General features: G+C 48.6%; 1 protein-coding gene across 1 annotated transcript in view; it reads right to left on the bottom strand.

The window, feature by feature from the left end:
- Positions 1-22,825, bottom strand: part of Itga9 (integrin subunit alpha 9) — a 111,825-nt gene that overhangs the window by 41,435 nt on the left and 47,565 nt on the right. The gene's annotated exons all lie outside the window — the stretch shown is intronic.

Raw genomic sequence — 22,825 nt, 5'->3', positions numbered from 1 at the left:
CTTTGAACCTCGGTCCTGCAGATCTCAGCCTCCCGAGTTGTTGGGATGACAGGCATAAGCCACCAGCACCAGGCTGCTTTTACTTCTTAAAGGAAAAGAAATATCCAGCGAATCTGGCTCCTGACTTAGAAATTCTTTTACAAAGAGGCACCAATGGATCACACCTGTAGTCCTGGCTACTCAGGAGGCTGAGATCTGAGGATCACGGTTCAAAGCCAGCCCTAGGCAGGAAAGTCCATGAGACTCTGATCTCCAATGAAACCACCAGAAAACCGGAAGTGGCGCTGTGGCTCAATGTGGTAGAGTGCTAGTCTTGAGCAAAAGAGCTTAGGGACAGTGCCCAAGCCCTGAGTTCAAGCCCCACAAGGAACTGGGGGGGGGTGGGGAAGCCTGCAAGACTCTTATCTCCAATTAACCAGCAAAAGATAGCAGTGGAGGTATGGTTCAAGCACTAGACTGCCAGCCTTGTGCAGAAATAAAAAATAACACAAAAAAAAACCAAACAAGTACAAGCAGAAAGTCCCTGAGTTCAATTCCCTGTACCAACACACACCACACACACATACACACAGGCACCCATGCACACACGCGCACACACACACACATACATTAAAATTTTGAAAAAGGACTTTGTCTTAATAGCATAGGATAATGAGAAAGGCCATCCTGGGGCTTCCAGAATGATTAATAACATGCTTTAGATTCACAGAGAGAAACCTTCAGAGGCTACATGAACTCCCGGCTCTCCACAGTTAAAAATATATTGTCCATTCCGTTTTATGACAGGTTCAAGGCCCGGGCTCAGAAGTCGCCCTGAGACCCCTCAGGGTTTTAAAGAATTTAGTCCTTCAATCGAGGGTTTCAGACCTGAGTTGAACCACATGGGTTCTGGAAGCTAAGAGAAATACAGCTGTTACCCCGTGTGAGTCCATAGGAGGGGGAGACAGAAAGAATTTTCTAGACTTCACACAGGGTTTGGCTGCTTTCATTAAAAAAAAAACTAATAATATCTTGCTGCTTCATGAGCCCAGAGAGGGGCATCTAGAAGCTTCCTTTAAGATCGCTGTTGGTGCGTGAAAATCCTTGAAACCATGACTGAAATGAAGAAGAGAATCAAAATATCAGCTTTTTTTTTTTTTTCCATTCTGCCAGATTGGCCGGTTATTCTTCAAACCACCGTGATTCTATCTGCTCAGCTTGATACTCACAGAATGGGCACAGCTCAGCAAGTGATCATGTCATTAAACAAGCAACCAAGATCATCAAAATCCCAGTAATTCCATGTCGGGTGCTGGAGACTCCCGCCTGTCATCCTGGCTACTCAGGAGCCTGAGATCTAGAGGATCACGGTTCAAAGCCAGCCTAGGTAGGAAAGTCTGTGACACTCTCATTTCCAATGAACCACCAGAAAACCAGAAGTGGCGCTGTGGCCCAAGCAGGTAGGGACAGCATCCAGGCCCTGAGTTCAAGCCCCAGGACTGGCACACACACACACACACACACACAAAAAAAAAAAGGCTCAACCATTCCAATTTATTACCTCAATAAATAACTATATATAAATGATCGTACTGTGTGATTCCAAGCCCGCCAGCTCCTATTCTTCCTCGGAGAGTCATGGCTGGTGGAAAAGGCACAAAAGCATCTTTTCAGCCCTAGGCTATAACAGATCATTGGTGCTCAGGAAGCAAAGTTGAGGGTTCCTCCCCCGCACCCCCCAACCTTGTAGGGGTCCTTTGTGTCTCAATATGAATCACACACTACAGCTCGAACAGGCATATGGTCCATGTTTATAAGGGGCTTTATGAAATACTTATACCTTCTAAAAGCCACAGGAGAAAAATCTCGGGGCTGTATTTTATGAAGGGTGAGCAGTTGAATGCCATAGAGAGCGGCTCACAGTGTCTTGGCCATGAATTTAAGTGGCCTTGGCTCTGTAGGAGAAAGACAGCTTCCTGGCCTGGGCCCCCCTGCTTGCTCCCCTCTTCCTCTTCTATCCATTCCCCCCAGCCCCGAGGGCAGGGAATCTTCAAACATCAGTAAGAGACGGGTGCCAATGACTCAAGCCTGTAATTCTGGCTATGCAAGAGGCTGAGATGTGAAGATGCTGGTTCGAAGCCAGCCTGGGTAGGAAAGTCCCTGAGACTTGGTTTTTGGGGTTTTGGGGGGCTTTTGTTGTGTGTGGGGGGTGGGGGGTGTCTTGAACTCAGGGACTAGGTGCTGTCCCTCAGCTCTTTTTCCTCAAGGCACTCTACCACTTGAGCCACAGTGCCACTTCCAGTTTACTGGTGGTTCACTGGAGATAAAGAGTCTCACAGACTTTCCTGCCCAGGCTGGCTTTGAACTGTGATCATCAGATCTCAGCCTCCTGAGTAGCTGGGATGACAGGTGGGAGCTACCAGTGAGTACCCACCCAGCCTGAGACTCTTTATGTCCAAATAAACAACTCAACTCTAGAATGAAGCTGTGGTTCAAGTGGCAGAGCATCAGCCTTGAGTGAAAAAGCCAAGGGACATTGCTCAAGCCCCAAGTTCAAGTCCTAATACTGGTGTGTGTGTGTGTGTGTGTGTGCATTCATATATGTGTGTGTGCGTGCACACACACACATCCCATGGCTAGAGACTCTTCAGCAACTCACTTAATTAAACCCACCCATTAAGCGTAGCCAATCAGGCCTCACCTGGACCTCTGTGGCCTTTCCCATGGCTGCCATCTTTTCTCCCCCTCGTCCACTGAATTCCCAGGCATGTGGGCCTCCTTGAGCTCATCTGAGCTGTTGTCGGCCATGTGGCAAGTGTCCCCCCAGCCCCCGCCCAGTGCTCATGTGTTTGGCCTCTTGTCCAACAATCCATCTCTAGTAGAGACTCCTAGAACTGCCTTCAGTGCCCAGGTGCTGAGTTCAAGCCCTGGGTTGGCTCAGCTCCTACCCACACCACCAGGGCCCTTGTGATGATGGAAATAAAGAGACTAAGCAGTGAGATTCGTTCTGCAGTGTTTGTGTTTCTCTGGTATTTTGTGAATGTGTACACTTAGGGAGAACAAGTTTCGCAACCCTGAGTCCGTTTGCTTTCAATGCTGATTGCTTTTCTTTTAATTTTACTAATTTCCCCTACAGATCCCACCCCCCACCCCCGCCGTTTGCACTCGATGCTGGCACAACTAGCAAGAGCCTTCCCTCTTGCCCTCTTTCCTTCCTCCCACCTGCGCCATTTCCTTGACTTGCCCAGTCCTCACCTTGTCCTCTGATGTTCCCGCCACCCCACATGCACCCCACTCTTCAGTTCCTGCCGGTCCTACCACCTCATCATTTTCATCTTTCAGGAACAAGTGCCCCTCTTCTTCCCCGGAGTGTGACCTCAGGGGGCTACAATGGAGATGATGTCTCAGGCTTGGACTACATTTCCCAGCATCCCTTGAAGCTAGCTATGACCATGTGACCAGTTCTCACCAATGGACAGTGAGTGGAAGGTATGGGAGGGATATGGGCCACTTCCAGGTTTAAGAGGTCAGAGTACTTTCTCTGTTTTTTCCTTCTGTCCCCATGGAGCTAAAGGGTTTTGTTTTTGCTTTTTCTTTTCCTTTTTGTGCCAGTTCTGGAGCTTGAACTCAGGACCTGGGTGCTGTCCCTTTGCTCAAGGCTGGCACTCTACCACTTGAGCCACAGCACTACTTCTGGCTTTTGGATGGTTCATTGGAGAAAAGAATCTCACGGACTTCCTGCCCTGGGCTGGCTTGGCTCACGAGATTCAGTAGTCCACTCCAGGAAGTGGAAACAAGAGATTTTTCTCTTTGTTGCTGTTTTGGTTTTATTTTCTTCTTATTTGTTGATCTGTCTTTTGTGGGGGCACAGAAATGGGGGGGGGGACAGAGGTTGAACCGATGCAGCTGTGGTCCTCACTGGACACTATGTGGAAAATGAACGCTACCACTTTGTGGGTGGGGACGGGAGGGAAAAATTGAGAGAGAGTGAGGGAAGGGAAGACATTGTCCAAAAAGAAACGTGCTCATGACCTGACTTATGAAACTATCACCCCGCTGTACATCCCCTTTATAATAACAATTTTTAAAAAAGATTTTCTAGTCCTAGGGATGGCAGAGCCGGCAGAAGAAGAGACATTGGGAGCCTCAGATCGTGGTGAGGAAGAAATTATGTAGCCTTATTTGGCTGAGATGCGGACAATAAACAAACTTCTATCGGGCTGACACACTAACAGTGAGGGGTTATTTGTTACCACAGCTACCAACACCATGCTAACACAGGCATATGCAGCTACTTTAAGTGGTGGTTCACAACTGTTTATGCCAAGAAAATGATATAAAAGGAAAACAAAGCCATATCAGAGTGAGAAGAGAGAGAGAGAGAGACAGAGAGACAAAAGACAGAGAGGACATAACAGGTTGTTTATCATCTCCCAATACAAGGGGTGCAGAGAGGGAAATGGCTGCTCTCTTCCTTACCCTACCCACTTATAACTAAGTGCAAATTTCCAAAACCCAATCTATGTTATCCCACTTACTTATAACCTTTTTTTTTTTAAATGCTGGTTCTGGGGCTTGAACTTGGGGCCTGGAACTCTCTCTCTCGGTTCTTTCGTTCAAGGCTGACAACTCTACCCCTTGAGCCTCAGCTTTGCTTCTAGCTTTTGTTTTGTTGGTTCACTGGAGATGATAAAGAGTCTTAAGGGACTTTCCTGCCAGGGCTGGCTTTGAACCATGATCCTCTAGATCGCAAAGCTGCCCAGGCTCAAGTAACAGGGCTCAGAGCTTCTGATTCGGGTCCAGAGAGAGGCTGAGAGGAAGAGCTAACCCCTGAGGTCTACAGCTAAGCGAGAGGCAGCCAGTTTGAAAATGATTCCAAAATATCATCCCCACCCACTCCCTGAACAAAGCTTCGATGGTCACAGTCGCCAACTCTCCCTCTACCAACCAACTCCAGCCACACACAGAAGCAAGCTGACCGGCTACAGGTGGGTGGGTGGGGGGGGTCCCCTGGTGCCAATTATTCCATCTTAGGAATAATTCCATCCTAGGACTGATCCCATCCGAGGTTTCGTAACCAGTCGGCCACATCCCAAGGTCTGAACTGAATATAAAAAAAAAAAAAAGAAAGAAAGAAAAAGAAATGGAAAAGGCTCCAGCCACTAAATTCCAGGAGCATTAGACAAACAGGCCTTTTCAATAAACAATGGTTTTTGTTTTAACACAGACGTGATGAAAAGGAGGTGGAAATGAAACAGAGAGAGCGAGAGATGGAGGGAAGGAAGGAGGGAGATGGTGATGATGATGGTGGTGGGGGGTATGAGGGAATAAATGGAGCCATGGTGGCCTGGGGACCTTCCTCTCCACCTCAGGGAGCAGAGGGACAAGCAGGTCTCGGGGACCCCCATCCTCCTCATGAGAGCCCCCCACAGAGCCACCAAGAGGGACAAGAGGACGAAGACCGGGAGAGCACTGCCACCTCTCCTGTCCTCTCTTCTTTTCCTTCCCTTCTTTCCATCCTTCCTTCCTTGTCTTCTCCTTCCTTCTTTTTTCCTTCCTCCCTTCCTCCACTCTCTTTCCTTCCTTACTTACTTTTTTCTTTCTTTCCTCTCTCCTTTCTTTCCTTCCTTCCATTGTCTCCTTTTTTCTTTCCTTCTCTCTACTTCCTTCCTTCCTACATTTTCTCCTCTTCCTTCTTGCATTCCTTCTGTCTGTTCCTGGCTTCTCTCCTTTCTTTTTATCATTCTTCTTTCTTTCCTTCTTTCCTTTTCTTCCTTTTTCTTTCCTTCCTTCCTTCCTTCCTTCTTTCATTCCTTCTGTGATTTTTCTTTCCTTTTCCTTCTTTCATCCTTTCTATCTTTTCCTTCTTTCCTTTCTTCTTTCTTTCCTTCCTTCTTTTTTGTTACTACCTTTCTTCTTTTTTCCTTTCTTCCTTCCATTCCCAACCCCTCCTTACTCTCTCTTGCCCCCCACCCCCAAATCCCCTTACTAGGAGCTTGAATGCAGGGGTTCATGTTCTTACATGGCTTTCTTTTTTGCTCATGGCTGGTGCTCTACCACTCATGGATCCCCACCTACATACCCAGGTGTTTTGCTCGTTGACTCGAGATGAGCGTCTAACAGATCTTTGTCCCTGGGCTGGCTCTGACCTCAGGTCTTGGCCTCTTGAGGAGGCCAGGGTGACAGGTGGGAGGAAGTCTGGGTGACAGGCAGGGGGAGGCTGGGGTAACAGGCCCCAGTGCCCGGCAAGAGTGGGTGTCTCTCGGAAGGTGTCTGGACTGAAGTCCACACCACAGTTCCATGGAGAATGGAAGGAAGTGTGGCCATAGTTAAAGCCTCAGGCTTGACCCCAGCATGCACACCAAGTGTCTTCAAGGCCGAGGCCTTGGAATCCTATGGGAGAGGAGAGAGGGGAAGATAGAGGAGAGAGCCATGACAGAGAGAAAGAGAGGAGAGAGACATGACAGAGGGAAAGAGGGGGAAGGAGAGAGAAAAAGGAGAGAAAGAGGAGAGCAAAAGAGCAAGAGCACGCCAGGACTGAGAACTGGTCAGGGAACAGCAACCCAGCCCTCCTTCCTGCTGCCTGCCTGACACACACACCCTTACCCAGCTGGGCTCCACCCTGACCTCCACCCACCCAGCCCTGGAACCGCTTCCTCCCTTCCTGCCTTCCTGCGCTCTATCATCACTCACCAGGACAAAGCCAGCGCGAGGACCAGGGCCTGGGGTAGCTTGAGGACAGGCTCTGGCTCATGGGCAGAGCCCAGCCCGACCAAGGGAAGAAAGAACAGCCTCCTTGGAAATAAAGCAAGCAGGGCCAGGAGTTTGGCCTAGTGGTAGAATGTTTGCCTAGCATGCATGAAGTCCTGGGTTCGATTCCTCAGCACCACAGACACAGAAAAGGCCGGAAGTGGCGCTGTGGCTCAAGTGGCAGAGTGCTAGCCTTGAGCAAAAAGAAGCCAGGGACAGTGCCCAGGCCCTGAGTTCAAGCCCCAGAACTGGCAAAGGAAGGAGGGAGGGAGGGAGGGGGGAAGGAAGGAAGGAAGGAAGGAAAGAATCAATCCAGCCAGGCACTGTGGCTCATGCCCATCATCCTAGCTACTCAGGAAGCTGAGATCTGAAGATCCTGGTTTGAAACTCAGAACCTTGTGCTTGCTAGGCAGGCACTGTACCACTTAATCCATTAATGCACTAATGCCTTGTTTTTTTGTTTGTTTTTGTTTTGGCCAGTCCTGAGCCTTGGACTCAGGGCCTGAGCACCATCCCTGGCTTCTTCCCGCTCAAGGCTAGCACTCTGCCACCTGAGCCACAGCGCCCCTTCTGGCCGTTTTCCATATATGTGGTGCTGGGGAATCGAACCAAGAGCTTCGTGTATAGGAGGCAAGCACTCTTGCCACTAGGCCACATTCCCAGCCCATGCCTTGGTTTTTTGTTTTGTTTTGTTTTGTTTTGCCTGAGCCTCTCTGTGCACAAGGCTAGCACTCTACCACTTGAGTCACAGATCTATTTCTGGCTTTTTCGGTTTATATGGTGCTGGGGAATTGAACCCAGGGCTTCATGCATGCTAAGCAAGCACTCTACCACTAAGCCACATTCCCAGCCCCCTTGGTTATTTTTTTTTAGATAGGGTCTTGTTTTATGTCTAGGCTGCCCTGGACTGTGATTCTCCTGTTTGTGTGCTTCCCCATGTAGCTTGGGTGATTGGTTGAAATGAAGTCGTTTAGTCTTTTTAGTCTATCTACCTGTCTATTATCTACCCGTCTGTCATAGCTATCTATCTTCTTCATCATCATCATCTTCTTCTTCTAGCTATCATCTATCTAGCTACCTAGCTAGCTATCTGCTTGGGTTGGCCTCAAAGTAGGATTCCCCAATATCTGATTCCTAAGTAGGTAAGACTATCTGTTTGAGCCACCACACTTAGCTCTAGAAATGGCATTTTCAGAGGGAGACTTCACAATCTAAAGGGAGGAAAAAAAGATGCGATATGTTGTGTTAGAGGAGGAAATATGGCGCCTCTCTTCAGAAAGCAGTTGACTGAGAGTCACCTCATCTACACATGCCTGCCTAGAACTGTCAGAGAACAGTCTTTCCACAACTTTCTAGAGATACCCCCCCCACACCTACCCTGAAGCCAGGAAACAAGTAAACTGGAACACAAAAAAGATCTTAGGAAGAAGCCACGCAGTAGCTCCCCGAGACTGGGCGCTTGGCTCAGGGCTTTCGTGTTTATGGCATGACAGCTTCTATGTTGTGTCTCTTATTAATTAGGGCATCGAATGTCCACAACAACAGAAACCTCGCTGGTACCATTCTTCCCATTCGGCTCTGCTCAAGTAATGCTGGCAGAAGCGAGTTTGGAGAATAGATCACATGAGACAAAACACACAACACCTCAGGGAATGGTACAGTGCGGGCGAATGGCTGGCGTGTTTGCCATCATCACCCTCATGGTCATCCCCATCATCTCTACCACCACCACCACCATCATCACCATCACAGTAATCACCATCACATCTCTCCTCGGACACTAAAATACAATCTGTGACAATCACCAGGTAAGCCCAGTGCAGAATTCTGACCTGTCCAAGATATGTGCTAAAGAGAATGCATTTTTGGCCCAACCTGATTCTCTAGGTCCAGTGAATCTGATTTTTTTGTGTGTGGCAATTGTGGAACTTGAACTCAGGTCCTGGACACTGTCCCTAGCTCTTTTGCACAAAGATGGCACTCTACCACTTTAAAGCTCCACTACCATTTTCTGAGTGGTTCACTGAAGATAGGAGTCTCCTGAGGACTTTCCTGCCCAGGCTGGCTTTGAACTGCCATGCTTAGATCTCAGCTCCTCCTGAGTAGCTAGGATGACAGGCGTGAGCCACCAGTGCCTGGTTGGATTTTTCTTTTTAATGCCAACAATAGGGCTTGAACTCAGGCCCTGTGCTCTCTTTCTCTCTTCGCTTTCTCACTCAAGGCTGGCATTCTACCACTTGAGCTATGCTTCCAGTTCTGGCTTTTTGGTGGTTCACTGCAGAAAAGAATCAAAAACTGTCTTGCCCTGTCAAGCTTCAAACCTCGATCCTCAGATTGCAGCCTTCTGAGTAGTTAGGATTATGGGAATGAACTTGTGCCCAGTTAAATCTGATTTAAATGTTTTTTTAAAAATTTGTTATTATAAAGGTGCTGTTCAGAGAGGTTACAGTTAATAAGTCTGGTAAAGTACATTTCTTTTTAGACAATGTCACCCCTTCCCTCACTCTCATATCCGAATCTTTAATGAAGTATCCTCAACAGGGAAGTTTATATATATATATATATATATATATATATATTTTTTTTTTTTTTTTTTGGCCGGTCCTGGGCCTTGGACTCAGGGCCTAAGCACTGTCCCTGGCTTCTTCCCGCTCAAGGCTAGCACTCTGCCACTTGAGCCACAGCGCCGCTTCTGGCCGTTTTCTGTATATGTGGTGCTGGGGAATCGAACCTCGGGCCTCGGGTATACCGAGGCAGGCACTCTTGCCACTAGGCTATATCCCCAGCCCCGGAAGTTTATATTTTAATGGTTCTCAAACTCATTAACAAAATTAAAATTTGAGGCTTCTTTTCCTATTTAATGGCTGTGGAATCACATTCAATGAAGTTAATCATCCCAGGTAATAATAATTATGCCAAGGTAGCATAATCACTTGTTTCTTAATTAAGGACTTGCATAAGTTTTATATACTTCCTTATGCAGAGCCCTATTTAGCCAGAAACATTTCCCGAGTTCCCTTCTCGGAGCATGGTAAAAGGCAAAACAGAGAGCTAGAGCCGGGCGCCAGTGGCTCCCAGCTACTCAGGAGGCTGAGAGCTGAGGATCACAGTTCAAAGCCATCCTGGCCAGGAAAGTCCATAAGACTCTTATTTCCAATGAACTCTGAGAAAGCCAGAATTGGTGCTGCAGCTCAAGTGGTGGAGCGCTAGCCTTGAGCAAAAGAAGCTCGGGGACAGCGCCCAGGCCCTGAGTTCGTGCACCATGACCAACAAGAAAAAAAAGAAAAAGAAATACCACCCCTATTTGGAAATGTTTGCTGGCCTTTCTTAAACAAGACAAATGAGCTCAGGGGCCAGAGAAATAAAATCCCCAGTCTGTCTTGATTCAACAGGTCTGCTGACAAGCTAAACACAGCTGCACTTCAGCCCCTATTTTTAGACCCTATAAATTTGGGCCTCTGTTTTTCTCGGAACTATTCTTTACAGGTTTTGCCAAAGACTTTTATCTCGGTTCTAACGCCATGACACTAATTCCATGAGTATGAAGTCTATCGTGGTGGATTTGTTGGAGCACACTTGTCACCACTGAAGCAACACACTCTTTACACACATAAAGGGGCCTCCATCTCGAAGGTGACCCAGCCTGCCTCTAATTGCATCAAGGATCTGAATTATGAAGGGGCAGGATGTGTGTGTGTGTGTGTGTGTGTGTGTGTGCCAAAACGGGCTTAAACTCAGGATCTGGGAGCTATCCCTTAGCTTTTTTTTTTTCTCTCTCAGAGCTGGTGCTCTACCACTTGAGCCAAAGCTCCACTTCTGGCTCTTTGTTGGTTCATTGGAGAGGAGTCTCACAGACTTTCCCGCCTGGGCTGGCTTTGAACTGCCATCCTCAGATCTCAGCCTCCTGAGTAGCTAGGATGACAGGTGTGAACCACCAGTGTCTGGTTTGCCTTATCTATTTTACTCCAGGCTGGCACTCCACCATTAGAGTCAAAGCTCTACTTCCACCTTTGGGCTGACTAATTGGTCATTGGTCTTTCTCAGTTCTATCTGCTGGGGCTGATTTGAACTGCAATCCTCAGAGTTCAGCCTCTTGAACAGCTGATTGCAGGTGTGAGACACCAGCACCCAGCCTGGGTTTTTCTTTCTTTCTTGTTGCCAGTCCTGAGACTTGAACTCAGGGCCTGGGCGCTGTCCCTGAGCTGCTTTTGTTCAAGGCTAGCACTCTACCACTTGAGCCACAGCGCCCCGTCAGGCTTTTTCTGTGGATGTGGTGCTGAGGAATTGAACCCAGGGCTTCATGCATGCTAGGCAAGCGCTCTACCACTGAGCCCCATTCCCAGCCCCTGAGTTTTTCTTCATATACCACTTCATCCAATCTTCCTAACAACCCTTTAAAATTGAGATCGATACCTGTTTACAGATAAGATTGACAGTGAGTAATGATGGCAATAGAATTTTACAACCAGAGCTGGGTGCTGGTAGCTCAAGTCTGTCATCTTATCTACTCAGGAGGCTGCAATCTGAGGATCATGGTTCAAAGCCAGCCCCCAGCAGGAGAGTCCAGGAGACTCTTATCTCCAATGAACCACCAGGAAACCGGAAGAGGAGATGTGGCTCAAGTGGGACAGCGCCCAGGCCCCGAGTTCAAGCCCCATGACTAACAACAATAAATAAGTCAGTAAGTAAATAAATAAAATAATACACCCATATCTTTCAGAGACCACAATCAAAGCTTTTTCTACCAGACTTCTAGCTCCTGTGAATTGGACATAAAAGCAGAAATAACTCATCCAGCCCCTAGATTCCTCTCATTACCGTGTTATCAAAGATCAGGCCTGTTGTGCAGAGGAAAACAGAGCAGCCACACATAGGCAGGGGATGCAACTGGGAGACAAGGGGCCAAAGAGAAGTCAGAAGAAGAGAAAGAAGAGACCAGAGACAAGGATGACGGAACGACAGCTGCCGTGACCCACAGCAGAATGAACAAAACGGCGCTGAAGAGCTGCCACCTCTGATTTGGGCCAGCGAGCTCGGCTCGGCGCATGCTTCTAGCCAGCAGCTGGCTGGGCCACCATTAGAGCTGCACGCCCCAAATGACATCACCTCCCCGGAGACTGAGCAAAGTGAGTCAGCCAGCCGGTCACATGGCAAAAGCTCAATCAGGGCCACTTCCCAACCAAACGCCTAGCACAACCAGGGAAGTCCTTCCACCCATCCACCCATTTTTTTCTTATGTAGAGAAACATCGATTTCCCTAAATAAATTCTTCAGGGTTACCTGCTCTTCAGGGTCCTGGTGCTGTCCTTTAGCTTTGACACTCAAGACTGTGGTGCTCTACCATTTGAGCCACACCTCCACTTCTGGATTTGCTGGTGAGCCAGGAATTATAGGGTCTCACCGCTTTGTCTGCCCTTGGGCTGGCTATGAGCCTCAGGTAGCAGCCCCCAGAGTAGCTTGGATAATAGGCAGGAGATACTGGTACCTGACTTAAAACGGAAGCCTTCATGTGAGTTTTGCAGATATCTCCTATCTTTCTCCATTGTTAGTTTATAATACTCAGACAAAAATAAAACTGGGTGCCCCCCCATTCCTGTCCTCCATCTAATCTTCTACAGATACTGACTGAGAGGAAAACACTGCTGTTTTGTGTTGCTACTGTCTGCAAGTCAGGTAATGAAACTCTATAAATACGGATACCAGTGCTTTTCATGGTCTAGAATTGTTTTTTCAATTGTATTGAGAGCTCTGAACCTTTATCCTTCACAATGTAGTCAATTGAGACTTCGAGTTCCTCAGGAGGCTGAGATCTGAGGATGGCTGTTCAAAGCCAGCCTGGGCAGGAAAAATCTATGAGATAATTATCTCCAACTACTAAAAAGTGGCAAGTGGCACTGTGGCTCAAGTGTTTGAGTGCTAGCCTTGAGCACAAAAGCTCAGGGATGGCACCCAGGCCTGAGTTCAAGCCCTAGGACACACACACACACATACACACACACACACACAGACACACACACAGACACACACTTCCAGAATCATGTGCTACCTAGGAAATACAAGTTTGGTGTGGTTTGTTTTTTCTTTCCACATAGTGTACACCAAACAGCATGATTGCATGTTCGCCCTTCTTCCCTCCCCTTTTGCACCTCCTCCTGCCTTTTAAGAAAATACCAGTTTTAAAGGACAAGAGAAACAAGAGTTGGAGTGTTTTCTTCCACTGAGAGTTTCTGAAGCCTCTTAGCTGCAGCTCCATCAGATTTTTTCCCCCTAGAACTGAAACTACCAATGCTGTTAAATGTCTTTTCTGCATTAGAAACCATGTTCAGACTTGTAATTAAATAACCATCATATTCTCTCTGTCTCTCTGTCTCTGTCTCTCTGTCTCTCTGCCTCTCTCTGTCTCTCTGTCTCTCTCTCTCTCTCTCTCTCTCTCTCTCTGCTTGCCAGCATTGGGGCTTGAACTCAGGGTCTAGGTGCTGTCCCTGAGTTTTTGTGCTCAAGACTGGTGGTGCTCTACCACTTGAGTCACAGCTCTACTTCTGGCTTTTTGGTGGTTAAATGGTGCTAAGGGGCTCACAGACTTTCCTGCCCAGGCTGGCTTTGAACCATGACCATCAGATCTCAGCCTCCTGAGTAGCTAGGATGACAGGCGGGAGCCATAGGCACCCAGCTTGCTCTGCCTCTTTTTGAGATAGGGCTCTTGCCTTTTGCCGGGGCTGGCCTAAAGATGTACTCTCAGCCACTCACATGGCTGGGCGGATAGGCAAACCCCACTGTGCCTAACTATTGGTTGAGATGGGGTCTTGGGGACATTTTACCTGGCTGGCCTTGAACTATGATCCTCATGATCTTTTGCCTTGTACATAGCTAGGATTCTATGCATGAGACACCCGTGTTGGCTAGTTGGGTTTTTTGGGGGTTTTTTTGGGGGGGTGCCAGTCCTGGGACTTGAACTCAGGGACTGGGCACTGCCCCTGAGCTTCTTTTTGCTGAAGGCTGGTGCTCTACCACTTGAGCAGCAGTGCCACTTCTAGCCTTTTATTTTTTGGCCATTAACTGAAGCTCCCATCTTTTCCTGCCCATCTCAGCCTCCCGGGTAGCTAGGATGACACAGGTGTGCGCCTCCAGCCCCTGGCTTAGACTCCTTTTTATACTCAAGAAGGATCATGTAGTGAACAGTGGCCCTGGGTCTGTTTACTTAGGAATGAAGGAAGGCTTACCCCGGTGGCCCCACCCCTAACGTGTTGCCGTGGCAACAGCAAATGCATGCAAATGACCTTCCTGCTTCCCAGCCAATCACCTGCGGCCGTGGAGGGAGAGGCTGACCGCCTACCCAGAAATGGGGCCTCCGAGCCAGGCCCCAAGGGCCTCATCCTGGTTTGTGGACACAGCTGACTAAAGGTGACCAGGTGTGCCCTGGGGGGGTGTTTCTGGAGGAGCCAGGAGGCCATCCCAACTCAAGGAGAACCCCACAGGCAACCTCAGCACCAACCTCAGCGCGGATGCACAGACTCCATTCTGGAACTTCTTTCCTCCAAGTGTTTTCCCTGGGGCTGAGTGGCTGAGACCCTTCCCCACAGTGACCACCACCCCGAAAGGCTGAGTCAAGTCCCACTCAGGGATGGAGCCCAGGATGTAGAAAAGATGCCCTCTGCTCCTGGAAATAATCCCAAGCGGGTTTTCCAACCTCCACTCTTGCATGTCCCACCCGCACCCATTTGCTCCTCACCTCTCCAGATCCCACCCAGCTGGGATCCACTTTCTAGGCAAGAATAGAAACAACCAGAATAGTCCGGAGGGTTCCAAAGTGCTGAGCTGTGGAGAGGGAGGATGTCCATCCCGGCCTTTGCTACACCCTTGAGAGGGGATGTCATCCAAGGTCGGGGCGGCCAAACCCAGAGCAGAAATGCCAGACTCAGAGGGATCAACACAGCTGTTTGTTGTTGATTTTTTTTTAATTTTTGGGGGGAGGGGGAGATGGCAAAGTCATTGACCAGCCCTGTCCCAAGGGAGTTGTTCTGCTCAATTATAGGATGCACACGTGGTAGTGGGATGAAGACAGGAAGGGGGTGGAGAATGTGGCTATCAAATTCAATGAATAGTCTACAGAATAAGAATATGGCCGGGCACTGGTGGTTCACACTTGTCATCATCTCAGCCACTCAGGAGGCCAAGACCTGAGGATTGAGGTTCAAAAAAACCAGCCTGGGCATGAAAGGCCATGAGACTCTTATCTCCAATGAACCACCAGAAAACTGGAAGTGGCGCTGTGGCTCAAGTGGTAGAGCGCTAGCCTTGAGCAGAAAAGCTCATGGACAGAGCCCAGGCCCTGAGTTTAAATGCCACAGTAGGGGGTGTGGGGGGGAGACATGCTCAAGAAACAAGGTAACATTGGGGTTCCCTAGGATAAGAAGTAGCAATAATCCACTAAACACCCCCTGGAATGCTCCAGATAAACCATTTCCACTAACCCTCACCATAGATCTATGTGGAGTCCATTCCATTTTTCTCACAGAGGAAATGGAGGCAAGCATTGGGTCTCAAATCTCAGGCCAGTTCTAGAGTGTGGCTGTGAACACTCTGAGCCAGTTCAATCCTCTGTGAGCCAGCAATGCCCCCCGACAGAGCTCAAAGAGCCAGCCTCGGAGCTACTACAAGCAACCCCTCCAATCTCGAACCCATATCCCAAATCCCAGCTCCAATTTCTACTCTCCTTCTTCGGGTGCTCTTTTGGAATATGTCAGTCACACTGGGCTTCTCTCTCCCTCCACTTCTCTTTCTCTAATTAACCACTAACTCAAAAAACAAAAACAAAAAGCAACCCAGAAATGGGCTGTGGCTCAAGAGGTAGAGTGCTAGTGTTCAGCAAAAAATAAAAATAAAAAAATAAAAAAATTAAGGGACAGTGCCCAGGCCCTGAATTCAAAGCCCCAGTATGGGGAGGGAGAAAGAGAAAGAGAGAGAATCTCAGGCTTGAGGGAAAGCCCCAGCACCCAGCCCAGCATGATGCATGCCCGCACAAGCCCCTCACAAGAGGCCTGTTGCATTAAGGGGAGAATATATTTATCATGATGGTGTGTCATTTTGTTTTTTAAAAGACACCCACTTATCCAAGCGGCTGCTGCTTGTCATAGTCAGTAAGAATTAAATGACAGTGGTGGAGAAAAATAAAAGGATCATATTTTCTCTCATTAAGACCAGCACTCAATCAAGGCTGCTGAAAGTCTAGCTAAACTTAGCATGCGATATGGGCTTTCAGAACATCTCTCATTGTGTCAAAGGCCACTAAAGATATAACAAAAGTCATCACGGGATTGAGGGGAGTCTATAAATAAAGGGGACCCTAGAGACTGCCATTAAGCCATATCCCATCTTTAAATGGGTCCTATTGACAAGAACCTAGATATATAAAATAACACTGGCTATGAAATATGCATTCATTCCTTCCACTACCAAAAACTGGACTTAAAAGAAAAGCTTTTAGGTCAATAGAGAGAAAAGACTTATAAAGATATAACGCCAATCTGCTTAGGAAAATAAAACACCTTAATCTATTATGTATTTTGAATGTCAAGATTTAAAAAATATCTAGTTGAAGCTAAACACTGGTGGCTCACGGCTGTCATCCCAGCTACTCGGGAGGCTGAGATCTAGAGGATCATGGTTCAAAATCAGCCTGGGGAGAAAGGTCCATGAGATTCTTATTTACAATTAACCAACAAAAAGCTAGAAGTAGAGTTGTGGCTCAAGTGACAGAGTGTCAGCCTGAGCCACGGCTAAGAGGGAGCTCCAAGAGCTGAGTGTTAAGCCCCAATACTGGCACAAAATAACCAGCTCTACAGACCAGTTCAGGAATGGAATAAGGAACTGGAGACTTGCAGGGACTCAGGGTGTTGGGCCTGGAGGAAGTAAAGGGGGAGTCGGCAGCAAGGGGAGGCTCAGGCCTGGTGGACTGATGTTCACAGGAGGAAGGGCCTTCGGGCCATGGCATCCTCCAGGGCTGGGTAAATAGCTGGGCACAACAATGTCTTTCTAGAGTCAGATGACTTGAGCTGAGAGGAGGCTGTTATGGATCCCCAGTGCTCCACTCACAGCTTTCTGCTATGAAAATACAAGGAATCTGAACAGTAGGACCACTGCAAGTCGTCTCCCGGCCCCCGCCATCCTAGGCATTCCATCTCCTAGGTGGGGAGTCATTATGTGTGGCGCACCGGAAATGTTTCTGCCCGGACTCCAAAGCAGGATGCACTCAGCCAGCTGCAGGCTCATTTTCTCCATCCTTCCTCACAAGCTCCAACATCTTGGGAATATGAACAGAATTCCCATGGTACGCTAGCAGGTATATGTGTTCAAGGAGCCCACCATAGTGCGTACTCAGGATGCAGACAGCACTCCAAGGAGGGTACCTTGGAGGGAAAACTGCGCATGCTCAGCACTCAGGGTACGCCAAGACTACCATGGAGGGAAAACTGCGCATGCTCAGGATGCAGAACGCTCCCAGACCACCACGGAGGGAGAACTGCGCATGCTCAGGATGCAGAGCGCTCAGAGGAGAAGGCCATGGAGGGGAAACTGCGCATGCTCAGGACACAGGGCACGCCGAGACTACCATGGAGCATGCTCGCATGCTCAGGATGCAGTAGAGGGAAAACGTGCGTGCTCGGGATGCGGAATTCCTATTTCTCTCTACACCACCAGTTCCCACCAAAGAAACGCCACCATGCAACAAAATCAAATGTTCACCGTCTCACTTCAGCTACACACATTAAATGCTTCTTTTTTGGCAATGGTGATTACCATAGCTTTTAAATCTTGTCCCTGTGGGCACTAATTTGATTTTTCTTCTCTTTGCTGCCAGTCCTGGGGTTTGAACTCAGGGCCGGGCTCCTTGGCTATTTTCGCTCCAGGCTGGAGCTCTACTCCCAGGAACAGGCCTTCCATGTCTGGCTTTTTGCTGGTTATTGGAGATAAAGCGTCTCACAGACTTCCCTGCCCAGGCTGGCTTTGAACTGTGATCCTCAGATCTCAGCCTCCCAATAGCTGGGATGACAGGCAGGCGCCGCAGCGCCCGGCCCTTCCCACTCCTTCTTTGAGTCAGAGGCACTGTGGAGCTTCGATTGGCCTGAAATTCAAGATCTCCCCAGTGCCTGCCTACTCGCTCTTTTGGATACAGCTCTCCCATCTCTGTCCTCCGCACGTCCATGTTGTCTATTGCTACAGATGTGAGGCCGATGTCTGGTGATCATGAAGTCACCGCAGAGGACCCCTGTCCTTGTCACAAGTGAGGTCTGGAGAATGCAGACACTGGCCTGCTGCAAAGACCATCTGTCTGTTGTGTGTGTATAAATAAACGTGGAACTGGTTCTTGAACTCAGGCCCTTGCACTTGGTTCATAGAGCACTTTGCCTTGAGCACAAAAGTCCAGGCCTTGAGTTCAAGGCCTACAAGCACACACACACACACACACACACACACACACACACAAAAGTTCACTAGATTCACACAGACTTTTTCCTGCCTGGGCTAGCTTTGAACATGGTCCTCCTGATAGCTGGTGGCATCAGCCATTAGCATCTGGCTAATATCAGCTTATTTTATTTTATTTTTTGGCCAGTCCTGGGGCTTGGACTCAGGGCCTGAGCACTGTCCCTGGCTTCTTTTTGCTCAAGGCTAGCACTCTACCACTTGAGCCACAGCACCACTTCTGGCCATTTTTCTGTATATGTGGTGCTGGGGAATTGAACCCAGGGCCTCATGTATATGAGGCAAGCACTCTTGCCACTAGGCCATATCCCAGCCCACTATCAGCTCATTTTAAAGGGAAACCATGAAGCAAACTATGATAGGAGATGCATATGGAAGAGAAAAATAATGCTAAATGATGCTAGTGCCAAAAATAATGCTAATGATGGCGCGTGCGTGGTTCTACATGGCCCTAACAAGGGCTAGCCTTTGGAGAAGCGAGGAATTAGGGAGACTGCAGGGAGCCCCAGGAACGGGAAGGAGGATGTGTGACAGGCAGGTCCTAGTAGGGAAAGGAACAAGCTCCGGGTAAGAGCCAGGCCATGTGCAGTGTGGTGGTAGAATGAGACTGGAAGAGTAAACTGAGGCTGGGTAATGGAAAGCTTGGATGGGCCGTGTTCTTGGGCTGCCCCACCAGAAATCTCGAGCACACTTGATTCCTGGATCCAAGAGATCCTCCCACCTCAGTCTCCTGACTAACCAGGACTAAAGACATGCTCAGCCCATCGAGGAGCATTCCTTCACACTGATGCTGTTTCTCCAATACCAAAGGCCTCAGGATTGCGTTTGTTTCTGGCTTGTCTCCTCCCCACCCCCTCCCCATCTTCTTGCCTGAGAAAATGTTCAAAGATTCATTAACACAGGCCAACACTCTTGATGTCTCTGGCTTTGGGGGGAGGGGAGGTGTCGCGTCTCCAAAACGGGTCACTGGGGAGGCGGGTTGCAAGGTATGGAAACAAGTCAGCATGTTAAATGAAATTTGGTTCTGCAAAACAGGACTGGAGAAGGAGGAAGTGGCTAATCACAGAACTCTTCCTCCCAGAGAGGGGTCCCCCTGGACACACACACACACACACACACACACACACACACACACACATCAGGGTAAGGAACAGGAATAACCTGTGGCAAGACTGCTAACGCTGGAGGAAGTTTCAACTCAAGAACTTTCCAGTAGCTAAAACCAACCACCATCTAGGGAGTGCAAATTTTTTCGGCAGAGGGGAGTGGGAAGAGAAAAAAGAAAGGAGAAATAACCTAAGCCAGACTAAACAAAGCACACATGGTCCCAGTGGCGGTCCTCTGTCTACAGGCCACAGGGCGATAAGCCAGAATGTTCTATTGATTCTTGTGATCGGTCCCCAGGGCTGGGATCCAACATATCCCTTTGGCAGCCCTGACTCACGGCTTCTAGGCTTTTCTCTGGGGAGCAGCCCCTGGCCCTCCCTGCCCCCATCCTTGCTGTCTGCCTTAGGCCCCTGCAAAAAAGCCACAGTCTGCCCGCCCCACAGCCTAGAGCCACTGGATTCAAACAGTCCTCCCTCCCCCGCCCTCCACTTCAGCCTGTCAAGTAGCCGAGACTACAGGTATGCACTACTTCACTTGGCAAACCCTGAGCATTCCTTAACCGTGATGTTATTCTCTTGAATATTAATAGGTGATGGTTATTGAGAACTACATTTGTTTCTGGAGTATCTCATCACTCCCCTGACCCCCATCATCAAGGAAACAGCCCACTAAAGTGGGCCAACTCTCACATTGTCCCGGAAATGAGCCAATCACGTCACATTCTCAGTTTGCTGTGCACTTCTGTTCTCAGCCCCCAAGTTCTCCCCACCCATGGTCCTCCCTCCTGGAGACCTGGCTGCGGGGTAAAAGGAGCCACTCTGCCTGGATCTGTCAGGGGGATGTGAGTTTCTGATAAGCAACCATTTGCTGCCCGGCATTGATGGCTCACACCTGTCATCCTAGCTCAGCCTCTCAGGAGGCTGAGATCTGAAGATCGCGGTTCAAAGCCAGCCCAGGCAGGAAAGTCTCAGAGACTAATATCTCCAATGAACCACCAGAAAACCGGAAGTGGCGCTGTGGCTCAAGTGCTAGAGCACTAGCCTTGAGTTGAAGAGCTCAGGGACAGTGCCCAGGCCCTGAGTTCAAGCCCCAGGACTCGCACCAAAAAAAAAAAAGTTGCAAAATTTTGTGGAATGGCCTTGTAGAAGAGGAAATATAAGAGAAAAAGGTCCCATGCCCAGCAAATATAAATCACCAACTGCAGACACTCGAATGCCCTCACGCAATTATGAGTGACCCTGTCCTAAATAGCCACACGCCCCTTCCCAGCCATGGCGCTTAGACTGGTGGTTTAACAGGAGAATGGACAGTTTATAAAAATGTGGCCAGCAGCCTAAATCCTAGGGCAGCTGGTCTGGGCAGGCCCTGACTCGAGTTCTGGCTGGAGACACAGCCACACCCAGTGAAAGGAACTTCAGGGCCCTGCACCCATGGTTTATGCCTGTCATCCCAGCTACTCTGGAGGCTGAGCTCTGAGGATCAGGGTTCAAAGCCAGCACAGGCAGGAAAGTCCCTGAGACTCTGATCTCCAGTGAACCCCCAGAAAAGTGGAAGTGGCGCTGTGGCTCAAGTGGCAGAGCGCTAGCCTTGAGCAAAAGAGTTCAAGGGGTAGCGCCCAGGCTCTGAGTTCAAGCCTCAGGACTGGCAAAAAAAAAAAAAATACAATGTTGGCAATGATGTATAATAACTAAATAATAATCACACTGATAGTCTGTTATTTATTAGGTCCCATGCAAGGTCTCTCAAGTGTATTCACCCTGCAAATTTTAATTCTTTTTGCTTGCTTATGTTTCTTGTTATTGTTTGAGACAAGGTTTCACAATGGTAGCCAAGGTTGGCTTTGAACTCACGATATATAGCCTGGGGTGGCCCTGAACATGTGCTGGTCTGGGATTATTACAGGCATGAATTATAACACTCCAAAAATGTTCGTGTGTGTGTGTGTGTGTGTGTGTGTGTGTGTGTGCAGGTACCAGGGTTGGAACTGAGGGCCTTGCACTCTGTTTTGTTTTGTTTTATTTTTGTAGCCAGTCCTGGGGCTTGGACTCAGGGCCTAAGCACTGTCCCTGGCTTCTTCCCGCTCAAGGCTAGCACTCTGCCACTTGAGCCACAGCGCCACTTCTGGCCGTTTTCTGTATATGTGGTGCTGGGGAATTGAACCCAGGGCCTCATGTATACAAGGCAAGCACTCTTGCCACTAGGCCATATTCCCAGCCCCCGGGCCTTGCACTCTGATGTGGCTTTTTCACTCAAGTCTGGTGTTCTACCACTTGTGCCACACTCTCCTTCTAGCTTTTATTTTTCTGGTTTAGTTGGAGATCAGAGGTTTAATGGACTTTCTTGTCCGGACTGGCTTTGAACCATGATCCTCAGGTCTCAGCCTCCTGAGAAGCTGGGGTGAACCAGTGCCCTTGGCAACCTTGACTTTCCTGACCCCATCCAGGGTTAGTTCAGTGTTAGCATGACCATTTTAGAGATTCAGAGATGGCGTCACGAGCTTTTGTGCTCCAGACTGGCACCCTGCCACTTAGAGCTGCAGAATGACTTCTGGCTTTTTCTGAGTAGTTTATTAGCGATAAAGAGTCTCACGGACACAGGATTCAACTTCACCCTCCTTCTACTCACAACCCAACTTCTTTCTCTTGTGTGTCTGGCCCTGCTTTGGGGGGTCGGGGCAATGGCTGACCATTTCTGTCATCCTGTCAGGACTTCTCCTCCCCCCCCCGCACACACCTCCCCCACAGCCCCCCCCCCACAGAGGCCATTTGGTACACTGTGTAACTAAACAAAGCCCAGCCTCCTGAACTAGCAAGCAAAGAATATTTAACAAATAATCCACAGAGGAGAAAAATATTTGCAAGTTTTATTTAGAGTGAGAGAGAAAAGAGGTCAGAAAACATGGCCTCCAAAAATAAACAGACAGCCATCGAGCAAAAAAAAAAAAAAAAAAAAAAATCGAGTCCAACCAGTTTTCAAGAGCAGAAACTCTGACTAGGAGCAGAGCTACTACGTAATAACAGTAAGGCTTCAGGTACAATGTGATCCAGCATCATTGCAAACAACTAGGCCTCAACAGGAGGGGGCAGAGCATGAGAAATCTCCTGGAGGAACAAGCTAAAGCCAAGGGCTGGATTCCTGTAATCCCTCCCAGAGATCAGCACCGTAAGATAAAGGACAGCACTGGGCACTGCTGGCTCACGCCTGTTATCCTAGCTAGCCAGGAGTCTGAGATCTGGAGGATCGCGGTTCAAAACCAGCTCCAGCAGACAAAAATCTCGAGACAACCCCCAAAAGAGCCAGAAGTGGAGGTATGGCTCACATGGTAGAGTATCAGCCTTGAGTGCAAAGGCTAAGGTGTGACAGAGCCCCACAGGCTCTGAGTTCAAGTCCTAGGACCGGCAGATAAACAAAAGGAAATAAACCAGAAAGAATGTAGAAGCAAGTGTGGGTGTCACGCCTTCCAAAAGAACATGTACAGAGATCTGAATCTGAATACGTAAAGGAA

The sequence above is a fragment of the Perognathus longimembris genome, chromosome 26 (assembly GCF_023159225.1).
Source record: "Perognathus longimembris pacificus isolate PPM17 chromosome 26, ASM2315922v1, whole genome shotgun sequence".
In the NCBI taxonomy this organism is placed as follows: Eukaryota; Metazoa; Chordata; class Mammalia; order Rodentia; family Heteromyidae; genus Perognathus; species Perognathus longimembris.
Note: the sequence above shows the minus strand (reverse complement) of the source record. Positions and strands in the feature narration are given on the sequence as shown.